Source organism: Molothrus ater, chromosome 9 (assembly GCF_012460135.2).
Source record: "Molothrus ater isolate BHLD 08-10-18 breed brown headed cowbird chromosome 9, BPBGC_Mater_1.1, whole genome shotgun sequence".
Classification (NCBI taxonomy): Eukaryota; Metazoa; Chordata; class Aves; order Passeriformes; family Icteridae; genus Molothrus; species Molothrus ater.
This window is the reverse complement of record NC_050486.2, coordinates 13,667,501-13,690,623: the sequence shown is the minus strand read 5'-3', so window position 1 is coordinate 13,690,623 and position 23,123 is coordinate 13,667,501. Positions and strand designations below refer to the sequence as shown.

The following is a 23,123-nucleotide window of genomic DNA, read 5'->3' as shown; positions in this document are numbered from 1 at the left end:
CTTTATTTTAACTAGGGGAGCAAGAAGTAAATAACTGTTAGGATGTATTCACTGTTGACAGTCTGTGACTCACTCCACCACCATTGTATTCATTAGTCCCAGCAGAAGTGGCTTCCCTTCAAAAATTTGCTTTTCTTTATATGTTTTGAGGGTCTATTGAGTGCTCTCAGAGAGCATTGACCAGACTGGCCAAGTGCCAAGGCAGCAAATGGTTGGAGGGGTCAGAGGAGGTTCAAATTAGGGTCTGGCCAGAGGAGAGTTCCTGCTGGCTAGTGTTTAGGGATTTCTGTACCCTTTCTATCTAACTTGGTCACTCCACATGATTTTGTGGTCAGTGATGTTTTTGGGGCTCTGATCCATAACCCAGTGGAATAATTTGCTCTTGGATGGAGCCTAGAAAACTGAGAACAACTTGGTATCGTTGCAGGACATGCCCTTTCCTGAGGCCAGCTAGTGAGATAAGGATGTAGGAAAGATGATCTCAAAGAATACTCTGGAAGTCAGAGCATGCTCAGATCAGTGGAGGTTGAAAACATATATTGTGCTGAAGGAGTAATGCTGTTGTAATATTTGGAGAGATTCTGGACACAACGTAAATCTGTGATGCAGCAGAAAGGGTAAAATGTGTCCTGCTGCTTTGTGTCCCTGTGCTGTGCTGCTCTCACTCTGTCATTTTTGTAGTTTCAAGGAAGGTATCTGCTTCAAATGCCCTTGGTGATCTAAACTGGTCTAGGTTTTCAAGAAATGACTGAGGTAACAGTTTATAATCTCCAACTTTCAATTTGAGAACTATAGCAATGCCTTAAAAAAAAAAACCACTCATGACTTGAGCAAACCTAATGAGATCTTGGTGCTGTTCACTGCATGGGAGCACTCTCTGCACCTGCCCAGAGACTTTGCTTTGCCAAGTCATGCAGCAGCTGCTCTATTTTTGTTATTTATTGCTGTTGAACTTCAGCAGGAGCATTTTCAGAGTGATGTGTGTCATCCATGCTGCAGCACATCTGCACATTGCCCACATCAGCCACTGCTTAGCTAAATCATGGTGGATTGGGTGCCCAGTTGCCTTTTTAGAGTTGAGGGAGAGACCTGTGGGACCTCATTCATCCATGGAATACGGTCCTGGCCCAAGATGTTGGCTGTTGACTGAGGACTCTCTCAAGATTGAAAGAAATAGGGGTGAACGTCAGCAGTCTGCATGCAGTGGTCATTTGGGATTGGTGAAAAACTCTTTTAATACCCAAAACATTGTATCAGGACTGGGCACTGATAGCAAACATGAGTTAAACACTAAATCTTGGATGCACGGCTGTGCTAGAAGCCAAAAATCTGGGAAAAGTCCTGCAGTGCCCTCACACAATGACTGGGGCTGGCCCAGAACAGTATTTGGGGTCAGGCACACATCAGTAGTTGCCAGGCAAGTCCATGGTGGTGAAGCAAGTCTGATGTTCAGAACAGGTAAATCCTATGGTAATGAAGAAATGAAGTCTTGAGTGAGTTTTCAAGGTCATTTACTGCCCTAAAGATTTAGTGGTTCAATTTTCACACTGCTTTAGACTAGAAGCATGAAACCTTTGTGGGTATGTGGTTGCTTCCCCTGGTCCTTTTTGAGACTTACAACTACTTTGGAGCATAATCTAAAGCTGTGAGTTACTACTCTATTGTTGCATTTACTCAGAACAAAATGCTAGGGAGAATTCTGTGTCCTGGAGAATTATCGTTGCCTCCAAAGAGTGAAATATGAATACAAATCAGTTTGCAAATATCATTCTATCATCAGTAATTTTCAGTTGAAGAAAATGCGAACAAAGTATAAATAACATAACCATTTGTTTTCTTCCTGTCACAAATGATGCCCTGTGAATTCCAATCTTATGGGAAATAGATGGAAGAAAAAGTTACGACACAACAAGTACTAGCATGTGGGTTACTCTGTTCTATTCTAATAGTAGATCAGCTTAGGCTTATTTGCCATGCAGTGTGCCCTTTGATAAAGCCAAAACCTTCCAGCTTAGTCCTCTTTTCTGTGTTTTCATGGCTGTGATATAAGCTGGTGTTTTATTTTACAGTAGTAAAGAAGAGTATGAGCTGAACACCAGTGTCAACAAAACAACATCTCCCAATGTTGCTTCTAATGTTGCTTTTGAAGATGCCTCCTCTCTTTCCCTCTAAAAGTGAGTCCCAGATTTCATCCAATGAGTTGTGCTTGTTTAACCCCTCCCAAAGGGGATGAGTGCCCACTATCAAGGATGCAGGTTTTGGATCATGGTGTGCAGCTCTGGGGTTGTGGAATTTCATGGCTGTGGGATTTCAGGGTTGAAGCACACAGAAGGCCCAAGCTACACAGTGTGCAGGCAAATATAAGTACATCCTTTTTTTCTTTTCTCCTAAAGTAATGTAAAAAACCCAACCCAAACCAGCCCTTCCCCTTGTCTTCCAAGTCCTTCAGGTTTGTTTGATAACTCAGGAGTAGGCACAGCCTGCTGATCTTTCAGGATAGCACAAACATGACCCTGCATGTTTCCAAACTGCAAAAATCAGAAGCCCTAACATTTTGGTATGCCCACTACAGCCTGCATATAATGGAGAAAGATCCGCTCTTGAAATACTTGACTAAAGATTTTTTTTAGGGTAGTTTAACAAGGGTTTTAAGTGTTCCATTTTTCACCTTCCAAAGCTTAAGTAAATGTTTTGTAAAAGGTGTATAATGGTATTAAGTTGTCTTTAGAAGAATTATTTCTGTTGGGAATTCAGTGTAATATTCTTGTTGGGTGGTTTTTATTTAAGCCCTAGGCTGTATTCTAATGTAATTTTTGCTTGCTTGTTGACGAAAGAAAATTTTGAAATAGATAATGAAGATATAGTTGACCTTGAATAAAAAGTTATGATGTGTAAGAATACTGTTTGTATTATTAAATCAGCTTTGAATTTTGGTAAAAGTGAATAAATTAGAATGTATATTTCTTTCTCTTATTGTTTCTTTATCGATTTGAAGGTGGGTTTTGCCTTCATTTTTGAAGAATGATGAATCTTGATTCTGAGTCAGTCTTGACCAAAAGAAGGGTTAGAACAAGAAAAATTCATTCAGATAATTTTAATTGAAGAAGATGAAAAAATTCTTAAAACTGCTATCTAAATGACCTTTCTTTAGGGGAAAAAAATTAAATGAAAATTCTTTATTAGAGAAAAAAAAACAACTTTCATTTGATTCTTATTTTGCTTTATGTTTGCATTTCTTTCAGTTAGAAACTTTCATTGGCAGTAGTCTTTGCTACCATTTTCATTGCACTCAATTGCTTAAGAACTACCATACTTTATATTTTTTCCCTAGATTTTTTGGGATAGTTTTTGTTTAATGTAACAATCTCACATAAACCATAAACTCTCTTAATGTAAATCGGCCAGGAGACAGTTTGACCTAGAAGGTGCTGTTGTCTTTAGAAATAGCATACTACATGATGTAAGGACTAATGCATCATTAAAAAGCATCTGAAGAATGGAGTAAGAATCAAGGAATATTATTTCAAAGTTCTTCCAAAACAGTATGTTAAGTGTGATTTCTGCAGCTGTTTTTGCACGAAAAAACCTGCTTTTGATCTAACTTATATTTTTAATTGTTAGTTTGTTTTGCAGCATCACTGTTCTAGGCAGAAAGAATCTGAAGTGTGTCATGTTTAGGATAGCTCAGGCTAAGAACTCTCTTGCTCATTCCTCTGTGTGATACGTGCAAAGGTGTCAAGTAGCCCATGACATCTGATAACAGCACTCCCTTCTAAACAGCTTGTGCAAGGAAATTAGAATATTGCCAAGTTCCATATGCATAAAAAGAGCATATTTTGTCTTATGCATTTATTCCTGTTAAAGGTAATCCAGATAATAGCATGTAATGTGTGTAGGTACATCTTTAAGTAATCTGCACTGAAGGTATGGTTCATTCAGAGTGACTAATGTGTGTTCTACTAGAAGAGTTCTAAAAGCATTACATGAACTTTTAAAGCATAACTTGGTTAGTTAAACAAGAACTAGAAAGTCAGAATTTGTTAATTTTTAACTTGACTCTTTCAAGGTGTGTACAGGAAGAGAATATGGAATTCAGTTTTCCGTGGCTTTGCTTGATATTGGAAAAACTTTTTATTTCAACTCAGCTATTCATCTAATCCCTTTCTTAGCCTACGAGAAAATTAATTTAATCTTGGTGTTGAGGTACTTGTGCAAATAAATTCTGGAGGTGATCAGAGCTCTAATAATTATGGTAGAAGTCAATTATTCATTAAAATGACCATTTATATCTCCTAATTATTTCTCATTTGTGCAACATGAACTAGTGGCAGTGCCCAGTCTCTCCAACACAGGATGGGTGGGCCACTGATCATCAGCTGCTCTGTTAGCTCCTCAGGGCAGTGTCAGTGTTGCAGAGAGGTGTGAGGTGTGACTGCCAGAACCATCTCGGTTTTCATTTCATTCTCATCTGGTTACTGATCACTCAGGGGCCTGACAGCAAATCAGGTGATGGACTGGAATCAGTGGTCTCTCACCAGGGGGGTTCCAGGTTGTGCACCTCAGATTTTAAAAGAAAAAACATTTCAAATCTGGCCTTAGGGTTGGTTGGGTCTCTGGTATTAGGAGGCTGGCTAGTGCAGAATGCTGGGCTCAGATGAGCTCTGCTCAAATTGTGGCTTTTTCACAGGTATCCTATACATACTTGTTTTTATTGCTATGACTCTTTCTGCTGACATGACTGTTACATGCACAACTGTGCATGCAGTTGAGTCAAGAATATTATTTTTGTTCAAAAGAATTGTATTGTTACGTCCTGGTGTTTTGGGGACAAATTATAGTTTTCCCACTTTAGCTAGTGGGGAGTATAAATTTTTCTTCTACTTTACATCTGCTTATCTTTCCAGCCAGCCACTGTGGGAGGTAGAGTGTCTCTGTGAGGGATATCCCCTTCCTCTGAAATCCTTAATGTTTTCAGGCTTTTTTTTCTTTCCCTAAAAGACCATAGTTGTATGTAGTGGATCATACCCAAGGCTGTGTTGATGTTGCTAAAGTCTAAGGCTGAGGTACACTGGTGCTGCTGCCCACACCCAGGGCCCATCCTGCTGCCTGCAACTCCTCCCCTGGCTTTGGGCTGCATCAGCTGGACCTGGATCACTGGGCTGGGTCCGTCCAAGGGTGCAAGCTGCCCCTTGCAGGGAGGGGAGAGCCTGCAGCCTCTGTCCTAAAAATAACATGGTGATCCTTGCCACAGCTCTTGATTATCAGTGGCATTTGTGTTACTGTCCTAAAAATAACATTAGTAAGTGCTGCAGAAATGGCACCACAGCTGGTGGTGCATTTTGCATAGGAATTTCTCTCAGAGCTTTTTCTTCTTTTCATTGAAATATTTTATATTAAGGAATATATTGCAATTTTCTTTCAGCATTGAAGCTACTCTTAAATTTTAGGGCAGCCACTGTAAATTGTGCCTGGAACTTTAGTATAGCTGTTAAGTTGGTGGCAGCTGTCAGCCTTGCAGTTTGGGAACTTTTTTATGGAGTACAAACCTTGAAAGCGTTCAACATGCACAGCTCAAAGTATTAGTTCTGCTTCTAGGAAAGTGTAGACAAGGATGGTGAAGTTGCCAGCTGTCATTTTATTTTGGTGCTTATTTATTTATAAAGTTACCCTATTGTCATCATGCCAGTGTAGTGGTGGGTGGAATGGTGGCTCATTTTTAGCTGCTGCTTGGTGTTGAGGCTGCACCTGGAGTTTTAAATAGCATGCCCAGTTCCAGAGGAAAGATTTTTACCAACCTCAACAGCCTGATACACTTTTAAACATGGCTTGCATTTTCTGTCATGTTGCATGTGTGAACAACAGATCCGAGGTTATTGTACTAGAGTTAGGCAGGTGTCTTGTGGTCATTAGTTTACCTTTTCAAGATCCACCATGAGTATACTGTGGAATTTTGCTCTTAAGAATAATAAAAATAAATGTATCCATTATTACCAACACAATTTGCAATTCCTGCGTCCCAAGATGAGAATTCTGTAATAAAAATTAGAGGTTAGAAGTTTGGGGAAATTAAGGAAATACTAAAATAACAAGAATATAATGGCAGAGGAATATTGAAGCCTGCTTTCTTAAGGAAAAGAGGCTTGGATGGCTGTACTGTTAATACGTCTTAATAACTCCTGAGGTTGCTGGCCAGCTTGGAAAAATTCAGTGGATGTAGCAGGATCTCAAAGGTGTTGAGTTTCTAGAAGTTGTATGAGAATAAGAGTCTAGAGAAAAAAGATACATTTGAACCCCAGCCATGGGAAGAGCTGCAGGGTGAGCTCAGTTATATGATCAGAGCTTAGAGATTTGGAAGAAAGTAGCTCTGCTAAGGCTACAGATGGACAGGCTTCCTCCAAACTTGCTATCATATTCCATTTCTCCAGGAAATGGAATTCTAACTCAAGACGAGGAGCAGCAGGGAACCAGGATGTATGGGGCAAAGGTGTCAGTAAGGAGAGAGGATGCTATGAGCCAATCCCAAATGCAGGAACATGATGCTGAACTTCTTCGCATCAGTTTTGACTGGTGTCTTGCCTGTTGGATCACTTGCAGTGTAAAATTGAGCCTGTGTGATTCTCCTGCCTCATTCTTAATGGCTCAGATTGCACTGGGTTGGGAAAACACCTCTGTAATGGAAAGCTTTTTTCATGGGAATAATTGCACTATAGTCTGCAGCGCTGCTGAAGTTGCTGCTGTATGGGGTGGTTCTGGCCCCCTCCTGCTTTATCTTTGAGTGGGGCTGGCTGGGGAAGCTCAGCTTTCCACTTCTGTACCTATTGGATAGTTATTACCCTTAGTTTTCCTCTCTTCCTTGCTTTTATTAAAATAGGAGTCATGAAACGACTGCCACAGTTAATTTTGTAAGTTTCGGCTCCTTAATAGATCCCCACATAATTTTGGTACACATCCTCTTGGGTCTTGCAACTATAAACCAACTCTATAGCTTTCACTATGGCAGCTTTTCTGCAGAATCTGTTTCATAAAATGGCCTGTTAAAGGTCTTCAATATTTCCTTATTGTTGCAGGCTTCCAAAGTACCACCCTGAATGGCTTATTATATTTCTGTTCTTTCTTGTGCTCCTTAAGGAGAGTATTTTTTTTATTAGGTCTTGTTCCTCAAGGACAGACTCACTGTGCTAGGCTTGTTACAATTTTAATAGACTTTCCTGTCACTTAGTCTTGTACATTGGCCATGAAACTTCAGGAATCTCTAAGATGTAATGTTATTTTAAAAGTGCCTCTTGCTTCTCTAATTAATTGCAATCAGAAAGGCTAGTTGGTGGACACATGGTGTCGCAGCTTCTGTGAAATACTGCCTGATGGCTATAAACACTGCCATATGTTCTCTGTGAAATATTGCCATAATCATTGGCAACAGGAACAGCTGATAGGAGATGAAGGATTGGTTTTCTTCTGTGTTTTTGACTTTATTTTCAAAATCCGGGAAACACTTCTTGATCACCGTAGTCTTTTATGTAGTTGCTGCTACCTATAGTAGGGTTGTTTCCTTACAAAATGATATTTCAGTAGCTTTTATCTTTCTTGTTACAGCTGCTAACAGCTTCTTTGCATGACATGTCCATTTGCTAAAACTACTGCTTAATCAAAGTTGGCAGTTAAAGGGAGTTTTTTTCCCCAAATGAAACAGATAATCTTGTTATGAAGCTAAATAGTTAAAAAATTAATTAGAACTCTCAAAAACTTGACAGGCACTGAACTGCAAGTTTTCATCTAATGAGAAAGTTCCTGTTCTTCACTCTAACGTAGGTAAAAGGACAATTTTGGACAATTAAGTAAACAGCTTAGCTATTTACTGACTCTTGATTGTGAAAAAGTGAAGTCTTCCTTAATGTTAGATTTCTTTGCCGCCTTTCATCATAAAAGGGGTGGCTGTTGCAATTTGTAGTAACGTCCAACAGTGTTAATAAAACATTATTTCCTCTTCTAGTACAACTTCATTACACTATAGCTGTAGCCTAGTAAGAAAGATCATCTTTTACTAAAAGAACGTATTTCAAGATTGTTCATTGGCATTTCTGAAAAGCTTTCGTTTGTACGCTTTGCCTCTGACATTGTTTTGAACACTTTGGCCTCCATTATGAGGAGACCATTCATTAGAGGCAGCAATCCTCCAATTACCTCAAAACAGCTAGAAGTCTCAAAAGACTGTTTCCACAATAAGCATGATTCAATAAGAGGGGAGGCAGTGCATTAAGCATGTAAAGTGTTTCTGTGTCTCTGCTTAGAAGCATAGGGTCTCATGGAAGTAAGTGCACAGGATTGATTCTGCTGCTTTTATTAGAATTTGTTTCTTCTAAGCACTGCTTTTCTGTCTCAAATCGCTAATTTTAATAGGGTACTTGCTAGCTCTGAGAAATATTTTGTTTTATTAAAGTAACAAATGGTTTTACATGTCCCTCTATACTTCAGGAGATGTGGGCTATTGAAGCAAGCTCTGTCTTACATGCACAGTTCAGGCTATTAAACTGTACACAGGTGATTGATCTCTTTAATAAAACCCTGTTCTTTAGTAAGGAAAGAGTGATAAACAAATGTACTTGTTTGTCCAGTACTTCAGAGATTTCAGTAACATGAGGACATCAAGAATGCCATTTTAATGAGTTAGATGAAACACATCAATACAGTCTTCGTTTTAAGCATGTCTGAAAACCAATATGCTTTAAGTTAATTTGATTCATGCTTTTCATTCATTTGTAACTCCATGTACATTATAACAGCAAATATTTTGTACTCAAGCAAAGAAAAGATCTGGCAGGTAAAAGATTCTGGCACTTTCTGCATGAGAATTGAGCCAGTGAGGAACAGCAACTTTGCAAATCCACTCTCCTGTGGCTTGTTGTGGCTCTGGCTCCTGCAGAGTTTCAAAGGATATGTCACAAGTGTGCCTGAGGGGGGCTGGCTGCAGAGCTGTGTGTGGTGTAAGGGATAGCTGGAGAGCTGCCCTGAAATGCAGGGCTGTACACATCACCACAGCCCCGATGCCAAAAATTCTCTGCCGTGAACATATCGGGTCTGTTTGTTCACGCTGACGTTTCTCAGGAATAACTCTGCTGATGTCAATAGTTACACAGATTTATATCTTTTTTTAAGACAATTGAGAAAGAGGGAATCAAATCCTCATTTCTTTTGCCATCTACTAAAAAGCACTCTTTCCATGGCAACCCCTGTTTCCATGGTACATGCGGTATTGCCCTTCAGAGAAGCTTTATTAAGAGACGCATATACACGCACACACTGTCATGTGAATGTGCTTGCATTTTATAGCACTCTAAAGGAAAGCTATAGTGAATTGTAATTTTTTTTTTAAGTTGTAGTGCTTTTTTCATTATACAGTGTGGTGAAGGATTATTGCTGCCACTGCTTGGTGGTGTCATGGGAGTACAATAAAATGTGGTTCTTTTCACTGTTAAAGGATATTAATCAAACCTCTCTATTTACTAGTACATTAAGATCATTTTCTAAACTCTCTTTAGGTGTAAGTTGGCATACAAAGTAATTAAACTCCTTTTGCAACATCAAAAATAAACATACAATAAAGATTTTCTGCTCCTAGGTTCAATGTGGGAAATAATAAAGACATTGGCAAATTTGGAGGATTATCTAAGAAGGGTTATTCTAATAAGAAAATGTGAATCCACAGAAATTTGTCATCTTTTCAATAATGGCACCTATTAGAAGTTACTTTGGATGTTTAAAATTAGCTAAATTTACGAAAGACAGACACCGTATCTTTCTTTTTTTTTGATTATAAAGGTGCAACTGTGAAACTATTAAAAGTATATCATTACTTTTACCTTAGGAAGGTTCATTTATAATCATCCTTTTAGACTTTAGAGCTCATAATGACAGTAGGTAGAAAAGGTTTCTGATACTAAGTGTAATATCAGTCTTTCTCAATATAAGCTAATGCATGCTGTAAGTACGTGTTAAGGTGACACAGACAGAAATGTATCAAAATTTCCCTGAATTTTGGAGAGCTGCTTCATGTGGTATAATTGCCTGGGACTGGTGTCTGACAAGGCTCTGCAGCTACATTTTGGAGACTGTTTAGTGTCTGCTTTTCAAGTGTTCTCTTCAAACTTTGGTCAGAAGATCTATGTAAAGTGGAGTAAACCTAAAAGTATACCTGTCTCCAAACAGGTTTATTGTCTCATATCAGTTGTTAATTTCAAAGGTAACCCTGATAGAAACCTTGTAAGAAAGAGTGGATCCTCTGTGCAAAAGGAACTTTGTGGCCTGAGGCTGCAAAGATAGGATAGTGCTTTCCAGACATCTGCTCCAGTACTTGTTGCCCTCACTTGGTCACTGACAATACAAGTAGGGAAGTAATATTTGAGTTGATATGAAAAAAAAACCAACATCAAAAATCTTGGAGAGACCCTTAAGGATCTGCCACAGGGGCAACAGAATGCAGCTATCAGCACCTCTGATGGTGAAGTTGGGAAAGTCCAAGTAAAGTGATGAGAAATATCAGTAGCTTATTTTGGGGAATTATAAGTAACCTTTAAAGTGTAGTCTATTAGTCAGTGGATTTATAGCTTATGTAAAAATTAGAGGATTTTGTTCTGTGTTCAGATGTGGTGCCTGTCCTTTCATCAGGAACTGTCCCTTAGTAGAGGTTTCATTAATGTCAATATGAGAATTTTATATTAGTATTTTAAATATTTTTATATATTTTTTAATAGAATGAAAAGTACTATTTAAATAAACAGTTTTACCCTTTTAGAGTAAAACTCTGGGTTGGTGTTTGTGAAAATGCTGAGGAAACAAAGGATCACAATAGGATTTTTATTTATTTATTGAAATCACTAAATGCATCTGTACTTATACTTTTCACAGTATTACCCTGCAGTGGTGCAAATGAGTAAGAGAAGTCTGTGATAATGCCTTTCACTATAATGCTCTGTTAAATTTCATTTTTGGTTTTGCTAAATCTGGGCTGACTCTCCTGAGTGATCAGAGGAGAGAGATAATACTCTGAAGTCAAGCAATCCTCATAAGGAGAAAAAGCATTCTGCTTTCCTCTTTCCTTTCCTCAGTGCTGCACAGCCCTTTCTGTGAGCGGAGCATTTGGCTGCTCTGTGCCACCCTGCATGGAGCACTGGCACCAAAGCAAGGTGTTGGTGGCTGCGGGAGCTGCAGCAGTGCCTGCGGCAGGGCACAGCCAGAGCTGCTGCTCAGCAGCCGGGGGGAGGCTGCCGTGCCTTGAGCCCCTGGGGATCTGGCTGTGAACAGTGCAGCAAGGTTTGGAATGGCAGAGCCCTGCCTTGGTGGGTCGGTGACCCAGCCCTGGCGCCTGTGGAGCAGCTCCCTGCGCAGGCTGGCTGCCCTGCAGCCATCTGAACACCTCCATGCTGCTCTGAAGCCATTGCTTGGCTGAAGCCCTGCACCTGGGGCCCGCAGAAGCGGCTCCCTGCCAAGGCTGGCTGTCCTCCAGCCCTCTGAATGTCTCCACACCACACCACTCTGAAGCCATTGCTTGGCCGCTGCTCCCTTGGTGCTGGCAGCAGGGTCCAGGGCCTGACAAGGTCCAGCCCAGCCTCTGAGCACCTGTATTGGAGGGCCAGGTGTGCTTGCCAGTGTTACACAGACCCTGATGTTCCCTCTGGGTTATCCGTGGTAGAGGATTTTGAGGAAGAAGTATTTGTGGAGAAAGATTTCCCCTCCTCTTTCCTCTTCCAGTAAGAGAGAATTTATGGTGGGAGTGGAGAGCCCCTGTGCCCTAGGGCTCCTCTTCTGTTCTGGTCTGTGGTGTGCCCTGTGCAAGGCCTCCAGGCCCTGCCAGACCCTGTGGAGGCTGCCCTGCCAGACCCTGTGGAGGCTGCCCTGCATCCAGTATGGGATAACCTGCATCCCCTTGTTTCCCTCTTCATTTACAGCAATTTTTCAGAAACACAGAGTTTGGAAGTTAAGCAGAAGACGTCATTGCTGGTGCTGCAGACACCTGAGGCACACAAAGTTACACGTGTGCCTTTCACATTAACGTGACTTGTCACCAGGCAGAATCCCTCAGCAAAATCCCCCTGCAGCCTGTGGCACTGGAGCAGGGCTTGGGCACAGTGCCCGGGGTGCAGCCGAGCACAGGCAGCTCTGCCCCGCTGGCAGCACCCCTGCCCTGCCCTGGGTTCCTGCCCTGGCACTGGGCACTGTGTCTGCAGCCACTCTCACTGCAGCAGCAGCATGGGCTGAAGCAGCAATGCAGTCCATTCTTCATAGTAATGGTGCTGTAATAACAACCCAAAATACGTTTTATGGTGGATGTTGATAAGTAAATGCTTATCCCATATACAGATATTCAAATAATTGGAAATTTTATAGCCTGGATCCAGTTGAGACTGCTGAAGGATACCTTGATATTGGAAGGTTAAAATCAATAGTGTGTGTTTTGATTATTTTTCAGGTGTCTCTTCTATGTCTAATATAGCATATTTCTATTGTGGACTCTCATTTCTGTAAATCTGAGGTCTCCCATTCTTGAATGAATGAGGAGATAAGCAATTGAATTTGAAAGATACTTTATTCAACTGAAAAGCAATTTGGTTTCTGGTTATCAAAGGCCAAGAAGCAAACTAGCAATTGAATCTCCTCAGTATATATATAACCCTTATGTTGCCAGTGTGCCTGCACCTCTGAGAAGCTCTGGTTTCAGCTGTGCTCCCAGGGCCTTGTGCTCAACAGGGGTGCCATTCTCTGGCTCAGCAAGCTGCTCTGACATCAGGATGGCTCTTGGCATCCTTGGAAATTTTACAGGATGTCTTCCTCAGTGTTAGTGTTTCCCACTTGATTTTTGCTGTAAGAAGTCATTAAGAGACACAAAGAGGACCCGCTGTGCCTCTCAAGGCAGAGTAGCAAGGTGCAAGCTAGTGAGTGCCAGCTAACCAGTAGTGATGTCCCTGTTTTGAGGCCTCTTGAGCCTCTCTGGTGGCTTTCCTCTGCCCATGGCTCCTCTGGCTGCTTGGTGCTGGGACAGGAGCAGAGCAATCATCAGCTATTGCTGCTATTTCATAACCTCATTATAAAGTCACTGGTAGCTGGTGAAAATGAATATGTCTGGATTTGGCACAGATGCTGTACTTGTGCCTGTAGCATATTAATGCTGTTGACTTCACAGTTTTTGGGGATGTGAAAAAAAATAAAGGGCTAGAAGGTTATGTGGGAAGCAGTGGTTTGAGAGTCAGTTTGTCTGTCTGGCTGTGTGTCTACATTTGAAATGATGTAACTCAGCTGTGGCCTTCAGTAGCATTTTCCTTCTGAGAAGGCTGTGATTAACTATCGTAATTAATTGATTATACATAAAACGTAATTATAGGTGTTTCATACTTTAAGTATAGTTAAAAAAGAAAAAGGAAAAATATTTTAAGAATTCTGGAATTGAGACAGTAATAAAAGTAGCAGCTGGATATGCAGATGTTCATAGTGAATATAACGGGATGCAGTAACAGGAAAGTCTTTTTAAGAGGGACTTATCTGAGAAAAAAAACAAAAAACAATTGTCAGCAGTATAGCTTCACCTCAGTGGTGGCTGGGAGCATAGGAAAGAATGTCTTTCTTAGGAACCTGAGAATTTTCTGTCTGTCCTTTGCATGTGGGCTGCTGCTGCAGGTGTTCTGAAGGCACCATCCACATCCAGTGGGGGAGGCAGAAGCCTACAGCCAGCGGGGCCCAAAGCTGTGCCCTGGTTGTGTTCATTGTGACAGTGAAGGGACACTGCTGGCTTCAACTTTTAAACCTTTTTTCTTAAGCAAAAACCTAAATCAGAGCAAACACATTTTTTTGCGAAAAGCTGTTGCAGAATCAAAATAGCGTGAGAAAGTCTGTATATTATTCTTATGAGTACTTATTTAATTACTGCAAAATTATAAAAATACTAGATTTGTGGATTTTTAAACAGAATTGAAAAAAATAATCCATTAACTGGATGTTATCAATAAAAGGCAGTGTTGCATATCAAATTTGCTTTAAATTTAAGGATACCTTTCAAGGTGGTAGCAACAAGCACTTATCATTGTTCTTTCATCCACTGTCAGTAAGAATGATGTATAAATGAAAAATTTTTAACACAAGTCAAAACTGCCTGGCCACACTTAAGATTCCTGTTTTAACATGATAAATATATTCTCTAGATACTACTTAAATTCTCCTTAGTGAAGGTAAAAATTAAACTTCTAGGAATTTTTCACAGTGCATAAGTGCAGATTTGAAATTGAGATCTGTAGAGTTAAAGGAAGCTGTGCTCATTGCATGTCATGGAAATGACACAAAGATTTCTCTGACAGGTCTTGTTTGATGGTTCTGTGGATTTTGTATTATTACTGCTTCTTTGTGATGATCTTATTTCTAAGGAATACTAGAAAAAGGTAAGTACAATAATATATAATGTCAAATGTAGTGACCGTTAAAAAATAGCCAATTTCAATGGCTATTGAAATTGGCTCTTTTCATAGCCAAATGAATATTATCTTTACAGCTGCTGTTAATGTGTAAAGATACAGGATCTGACTTGTGTCAGAGCTTGTAGGAGGCATCTGTGGTGAGCTGCAGAGCTGTGAGGCATGGAGGGTACAGCTGGAGAAGGCCTTAGAGAGATGCAGGTTCCTTTTAGCTAAACAATGAATACTAGCGTTGCTTCAGCTTACAGCATTGAACTAGTTAATGGGGCACATTCCCTCAGTCCTCTACAGCAAAGGTTTTGGGTATTTTTCAAAGAAAATTAATGCACTTTGCTTACCCTTTGTCAATGGTGGTTACAAATAGAGCTACTATTTCAAGTAATAGTTATAAGCCATTATTTTAATGGTTTTACAAATACCTGGGAGGACAGACTGCAATATTTCATCTGAGAAAGGACTGAATATTAAATAAAGGTAGCCTCCCATTGGGTCCTGCTTTAACCTCCTGCTGGTTTTGGAAGGTGAATTTAAGAGCTGAAAGCATTTTAGATTAAGTGCTAGGGGAGAGGTTCAGTAGGACTTAGACGGCAGATTAGCACTTTGTGTTCATAACAATCCTTTCCCTCTTTGCCTTATCACTTCAAACACATCTTTTCAAGATGCAGAATTTAACTTTAGTCAGGTGTACAGCTGCCTTATACTGATCTTCTAATAGTCACAGGTAATAGATTAGTCTATTAATTATTAATAATATTTTTTCTTTTATTTAATGTTTCTCCATACTTTTGGTATGTTGGACTGAGAACTGGGATTTTCCCAATAATTCAGAAGGCTGGACTTCTAAATGCAATTTTCGAGGCTGCTACCCCAGAGAAAAAATTCTCAAGTCATGACCTGTTTTGCTTTAGAAGTTAGAAATAGTGAAGTTGTTGAAAATGTTTAACTCAACACTTAATGCAAGACTTAAATGCAAGCAGAACATTTAACTTCTCAAACCAAAAGGAAATGTTTGCAATAATAAACTATTCCTTCTTTCTATGCTATTCCTTCTTTTTATGGAAAAATACCTTTGGCATCTCAGCTAGGGGTAACAAGGTATTGCCAGTGTGAAATATTTTTGTCCATTGTGAGAAGTAAAAGTGAATTGCTAATTGTAGTAACTTTTTTTTTAATGGTAGTGTTATATAATGGAAATACTTGTCTACATACGGAAAGAGAATTTAGAATAATTGCAAACCATTTTAGTACAAACAACAGCAAAACAGCTATTGGAATATCAAGCCCTTTAGTTATAGGAGGGAAAAGAGAGAATCATTAGAAATTGCATGTAAGGTTGTCATTCTATATTTCTTCTGACAAAAGAAGGCTATTTTGAAAGGATTTGATTATTCAGCTTGTAGCTGTTATAGTAGACAGACAACCAAAAGGCAGTTTGTCTTTCTAGATAAATTCTGGTTATCAATTATGTCATGCAGACCAATTAAAAATATTTTAAAGTTGTTCAGGTGCCTTTATTGCAGTCATAATTCAATAAGTAATGAAATAAACTGATAAACCAAGTCAATATGAAATAGTCTCACACTGAAACTAAATTGCTACTGTCAAAGTCCCCGTTCATTTGCTAAAACTTCTGTTTCTGGTTCCTCTTCTGATCCACTGCAACACCTGGCCTGCACCTGTGACATGTCTTGCAGAGTAGTTGATTTCCAAAATGCCTTGATGGAAACCAAGGGATTTAGTGAACAACTAACAAATTGCCCCTTGTTTCTGGGTGAGGGGTGCATAGCTATAGGGAAACATGAACAGTATCTCCCTGTTGAGCTATCCTGGATCAGGCAGATAGCCAGCTTGTTTTGCAGACGGATCAGTAGTCACAACAGTATGGTTCTGGTGTCCAGGTGTTCCAGTGGGTTTTTTTTTTTTGGAGCTGAGCCAGAAGCCAATCTTTTCTAAGAAAAGAAAGTGATAATGAGTCATTCACAGATGTCTCAAACACACTTAGAAGCTAAATGTCTTCCTACTGTAGTAATAACATAATATTAGGAGGGTGAAGGCCATCAGCTCAGTCAAATGGAATTAAAACAGAGTCTCATACTTTCTTTTTCCTTTCCCTTAAGTATTATTTATTACTTAGCAATAGCAACCATGATGGGCTAAATGCTTTCTTGCAGCCATAATATCATGGACTCAGCAAGGAGTGCATAATTTGACAGATGGATTTTGCTGAGGACAGAGTGCAGAATGCAGGCAGGGTTTTTCTGATGAGGTGATGAATATTAGTTAAATTGAAATAGTGGGATTAATGCTGGTTTCATATAGCCTGACCTTGCCCATTCAGTGTTTTTTCTTCTTTGTTCTTCTTGTCTGCTTTGTTTCCATGACTTGTTTTCAACACTAAGCGCAAAAGCCTCATACAGCTGCACTGTGTGTATCTCCCAGTTAGCCGTGCACAAAGCAGTGGGACTCCAGCACAGCTGCAGGTGAAGCCTCCACCATGGCAGCAGCCTCTGCCCTGCTGTGGAGGATGCAAGTTCCAGGTAGGGAGGCACCTGTTAGGAAAGAGCAGCCTGATTGCTCAGATGCAGCTGTTGCCAGCTGCTGCTGTAGTGTCTTCTTGCATGCCCCTGTAGCAGGGGCATCATCAGGGGTAGGAATGTCAGAGGTTGCCATGGGAGCGTGGCTGATTTTCGGGGTACATTTCTGCAAGGGACAAAGAAGAGCACAGTGGAAGAAGAAAGGGAGTCCTCTCAGAATATCTGCCATGCCACTTAACAGAGGCAGTAAGAAGCAGTAATGAGAGATGGAGAAAAGGAAAAACTTGAGTTCTGTCCCACCAGCTTTAAGGCCTATAATGTAAGATGAGGGAATTTGATGTGAAATGATAACTTTGGAAGACAGACCTGGTGAAAGGAGGGTACTCAATGCTGCTATATCAGCTTTATAGGAAAGATGAGAGTGACATTCAGTTGTAAGGGAGTGGTGCTGTACAGGAAGTATCTTATAAAGCACAACAGCATAAAAATATTATGGGAGAAGAGCAGATCCATGGAACCACTGTGGGCAGAAATCTTGTGCTCTAATGATAATGCAGTGCTAAGATTGTGTTACCAGCCCCCTGCTCAGACCTGTAATAGTGCTCAGGAAATGTGAAATGAGAGTAGGGAAGCTGCAAATTCAGTACAGGCAGCAACAGTGAGACATTTCAGCAGGTGCCCTGTAGAGACTGGATTGGTGCCTTCTCATGATGGGAAAAAGAGAGGATGCATCCAGATGTGCAAAGTGGCTGCTTCCCAGAACACCTGGTGCATCCAGAAAGGTGTTACTCTGGATGTGCTCCCAAGTGATGCACTGGAGCTGCTGGGTAACTGATGGCTGCCATAAGATCACATGGAGCTCTACAGCCAAAGAGGGCAAAATAAACACATGCAGAACGTGGTCATTGATTTTAAGTACAGGATCTGCAGAACAAGCAGACAATTGGACAAAAAACACTTAAAGAATTATTCTAAAAGGCCTATAAGCATCCTGAGGGCTATCAACAATACAGTTATTCTAATAAAGTTATCAGAAGCCCCACATATATCTCAAAGTAAAAAAAAGGGAATACTAAATCATCCTCAGGAGCTTACCTCACCAGATAGAAACCACTGTAACCATTTTGTTACAGTGGAGGGCACTGTAAGAAAATGGCCAGCTGCTGGAAACAGGAAAGCCTGCTCAAATGAACAGTAGAGGAAAGTCCTTAAAACATGGCCAGCCAAACACAAACAGGAAATTAAAAATCTCATAAAGAATTAGAAAAATGTCTTACAAAAGATGCTCAAGCTGTTGACAAAAAGCTCCTTAGTATATCAAACCCAGGAAATCAGTGGCACTACTTGACAGCAGCAGCATAACTGGGGGCACTCAGTGGAAAGCCTGGACCAGGGATGGTCAGTGAATTCTTTGTGTTGGGCTCTGCTGCTGAAGGTGATGGGAAGATCTTTCACAGGAGTTTCTTATTATCTGTGAGATGGTGGTGGTATCTTTTTTTCTTTTTACTGTGTTTTGTATTGGTGGTTGTGTGTTTTTCAGCAGGTGGGTCACAGAAAATAAATCAGCCTGGAGTGAGTATCGAGAGAAGCTGTGCTGCTGCTGCATCCCATCCTCACAGGAAACTGGTGGGTTGTCACTGTAAGTCCTGTCCATTAATTTGGTTCTAGAGGGTAACCTGGGAATTACTCACCAGTGTGTCTGATCTCCATATGTGGGGGGATAGAATGTAAGACAATAAAGGTAGTGCAGAAGGTAATCTCACCCCTGAGGAATTGCAGCTGTACTAATAACCAAAGGTTAGGAACAGGCCTGCCCTTAACAGGTCCCAGCTGTGTCCAATGAGGATGAGTGCTATAAAAGAGTGGGTTAGCTGGTTGAGAAGTGAGCTGGAGTTTGTTGGCTGTGCTGTGAAGGAGTTGTCAGTGCTGTGAGGAGCTGCCCACGAGACATCACTGAGAAGGTATGGGAGCTTTGCATTAAGATGACATCCGTACTTAGTGAGCTGGTAGCATCCCTTTTAAAGAATAGCACCATTCAGTATGTGGCTAATCATAAGTACAAGGTCCTTGCAATGTGAGCCTGTAGCCCAGAAAGCCATCTGCCTCCTGGGCTGCATCACAAGCAGTGTGGCCAGCAGGCTGAGGGAGGGGATTCTGCCCCTCTACTCTGGGGAGACTCTACATGTAGTGCTGCATCCAGTTTTGGAGTCCTCAGCACAGAAAAGACATGGATCTCTTGAAGCAGGTACAGATGAGGCCATGAGCTGATCAGAGAGCTGGAGTACCTGCCTCATGAAGACAGGCTGGGAGAGTTGGGATTGTTCAGCCTGGAAGTGAAGGCTCTGGGTAGACCTCTTAGTAACATTCCTGTACTCACTGGGGGTTTATAAGAAGGAGGGGCACAGACTTAGCAAGGCATAGCAACAGGACGTGGGGTATTGATTTTAAAGTAGCAGAGGATAGACTGAAACTAGAGATAAGAGTTTTTCTTTTACAGGGCTTGGTGCAACACAGGAACAAGTTGTTCAGAGCAACGGTAGGTCCCCCATCCCTGGTAACATTCAAGATCAGATTGCACAGGGCTCCAAGCAAGTTGATCTAGTTGAAGCTGTCCCTGCTCATTGCAAAATAGTTTGATTAGATGATCTTTGTAGGTGCCTTTCAACCTAATCTCTGATTCTAAAACCTCTTGTGTAAAAGCTAGTGTCGCTCTGGCCACAGTGGCACCCTGTCCTGGATCAAGGATAATGTAGCCAGCAGGACCAGGGCACTGATCCCACCTTGGCACTGGTGAAGCTGTGCCTCGAGTTCTGTGTCCAGTTCTGGGCCCCTCACTTCCAAAAGGACGTGGAGACACTGGAACATGTCCAGCAAAGCACAGCAAGGCTTGAGAGCCATCACTTGTCTGATGGGAAATGGCTGAGGGAGCTGAGCTTGTTGAGTCTTGAGGAAAGGAGGCTCAGGGCCTCACCACTCTGGAGGTTGGAGCAAGGTGGGGGCTGGTCTCTTCTGCAGTGAAAGGACCAGAGGAAATGGCCTTAAGCTGAGATGGGAGATTCAGAGATTAGATTCAGATTCACTAAGATTAGACAAGAGAATTGTTTTTTCACTGTTAGGGTAGTTGGGCTGCCCTGGAGGTGGTGGAGTCACCACCCTGGAAGTGTTTAAGGCACTGTGTAATACAGTTCTGGGTCTGGCAGTGAGTAATACAGTTTAGTGGTTACAGTGGTGGTGCTGGACTGACAGTCAGACTGGGTGATCTCAGGACCATAGTCATCGGGGTTGGAAGAGAATGTTAATTTAGCACAGGTAAGTGGATGGTAGAAAAACTGAATGTACAACTGTTCACACAGTCCTGAAGTCATTCAGCCCCTGAACAAGGGGACTTTGGAGGAAATTAATGCCATTATTGCCATTTCTTTTTGAGTCTTAAAGTTTGGGAAGGGAAGAGAGCATAAAATGGGTATAGATCTATCAATGTAGGTCTTTAGTTCATCCTCTGTGCATATGTTAATTAACTAACAAATGGAGAAATAAAACACAAATTTGTGCTACTAGACCTGCAAACTTGAGAGAAGTGTACTTCCTACTAGTCTCTTCCTTAAATGACTTTTTAAGAAAAAAAATCGTGAACACCAGCCAACTTTATTGTAGCCAACTTTATTGCAGCTAATTTTATGTTCTTTTCAGAAATCAAACTCTTGCAAATGAAAGAGATATTTGTGTTGATTCATTGGGAGTATGGTGCACAGTGTGCATAAACTTAATTGCAGAAATATTGCTACACAAATACTATTAAATATTGACCACAAATATATGAGTTTATAGCTAGAAAGTGTGTTTTTCATTCACTTCCGCTGAAGTAATTTTCTTTCCTTTTCTCCCTTAGGCAGTGGTGTGATTTGTTTATAACATTATATGTGGGTCCCAAAACCACACGTTTGAGCAAATGGTTAAAGCAAAATTGACATTACTAGTTATAAGTTTGATACAGAGAATTCTGTTTCTTATATTAATGTGAGTATCTGTAAAACTCCTAGGCAAATCATCAACAGTAAGTCAATAATCTTCTCTCACTGTTAGAATATGCCTTTTCTGTGGAAAAATATATATAAATAGATTGAATTTAGGTTTTTTTTCAGACCCTGGGTCTGACTGACTTGCCTGATTTTGAAATGTGAGGATACCCATGGACCCCTGGTTACTTTATAACTGTGTTTGTATAATTTTTTTTGTTTTGCATGAGTCTTTACTATGAGATAAAAGTCAAAATCCTGGCTCTTCTGAAGTGAATTTGAAGTTTTAATTTTAAAAACCAAACTAACCAAAAGCAAACAAAGCATCCTCTGTAATGTTTCAAATCAAATATGTTGATTCTCTTAAGAGCTTGTGCAAAAAGATACTTTATATGGAAAAATAGGCTGGATAGATCCTGAATGCTTATAGGACCTTTATGCTATCTCTGATATTCTAGGTAATTTTATATAAAGCCTCTAAAGTTGCCCTTTGATTACAGTCAATAAGAGGCCAAAACCATTTGTTAGCCAGGATAGGCAGTGCTGAGGGGATGTGTGTGATGGCTGCATTGCTATTAGATCTGTCTGGTACCTTTGAGGCTCTTTGAAAGATCTCTTGTAAAACAGGGAGTATATAGAAAGTATTGAGTGTTAATATGGTCATTTTCCTGGGTGCCCACTAGCCTTTAAGTCATAAAAATGAGTAATAAGTTTTGAAAGAAAATAATTAATACCTACAGTTTCAGAAATTACTCTGTTAATGGATGTTCTCATCAATTAAACTTAATGGTCTGAAAAGTGTTATTGATTGCTTTGATGTTTTATCTAAACACACACAAAAAAGGGGAAAAAAAAAGTGATTTGTTTAATTTTATTTGGTGACTGTTTTCATGCCTGTCTGTAGTGTGAGGAATGCTAAGGGAAAGTTGTATCAGTCTTTTTTTAGTCTGTGAATCTGTTTGCTCATGTCATATGGCATGAGTGGGCCTGGCTCCCCTGTGCGGGAGAGACTGATAAGATCATTTTAGGGAAATCTAATTATTCCTTGAACTGGAAACTTTCTTCTGCTGCACAGCTGAGGGAAACGTGCACACATCTTATGTACCATTACAAATGGTTTATTAAATTAGAGATCTGTGTGACTTGAAGATCAAGTACTATATTATATGTACTTAGTATCCGAGGGGTTACTTTTACTTCATTATTTACTTGCTTGACTTGATAATTTTTTAAGAGATATTGGCTAATTCCTGTTCTTCTTCCTTACTTCTTCCCCCCCCCCCGATTTTGTTAGGTGATCCAATCAGAAAGTGGTTTTGGGTAGTGATAGGTAAGGGGATAATGTGGTGTGGCTGCCTCCTGTGTTTGGTTTGCGGTGTCACTGAGTTTGGGGGCAGGCAAAAGCACCAGTATCAGCGACTGAAGTTTATTCAGTTCATTCCTTCTGGTCCACAGACCATGCCAAGGTTGGTTGTCATCTTGTGCATGGGATTGTAAAGCTACTGGAAGGGTAATGGTGACTAAAGCTACAGGAGGTATTTGTAAGCCAAACTTACATTTATGTGGAGGCATGTTTGTAAACGGTGTATCTGTTACTTTATCTGTGGTAACAGTGAGTCATCATGTGCCTTTTTCTCACCTTTGACTTTATGCCATGTCACCATCTCAAGCTGTTGGTTCCTTCATGTGCAGGAAGGGGCTGGAGGTTGCATTTTGATGTTAAACATTACATTTTTATGAACACTGTTATAATCTTTAATCAAGTTTAGTTACCTGATTCTTCAATTTCACGTTTTTATTCCTGGTTTCTACTGTTACTGCCATTTACTTGGCAGACACAGGAAGAATGTGGCTGTTTCATCTAATGTATAACTTAGAAACACATTTTGAGAAATAAAAAACATATGCAGCTGATTTCTGAGGTTAACTGTATGGCCCTGACAACTATCTGTCTCTTTCAGGAAATGCTTAATAGGCTTAAAATCATGTGGTCTAGACTTCTAGGATTTTTATTTTTCTTTCTAATTCTGTCTTTGGGAATATAGAAGAGAAAGTTAGGACTGTAGATTAATTTGGTTGCCTCTTTTTTAGTGCATTTGAGAAGTACTTGACATAGCTTT

At 40.4% G+C, this 23,123-nt stretch overlaps 1 long non-coding RNA gene across 1 annotated transcript in view; it reads left to right on the top strand.

The window, feature by feature from the left end:
• The window catches only part of LOC129046774 (uncharacterized), a 124,105-nt gene that overhangs the window by 12,586 nt on the left and 88,396 nt on the right, over positions 1-23,123 (top strand). Inside the window, exon 2 of the long non-coding RNA XR_008508543.1 lies at positions 18,528-18,626. This is a non-coding gene — a long non-coding RNA (uncharacterized LOC129046774). The remainder of the gene's footprint in view (positions 1-18,527; positions 18,627-23,123) is intronic.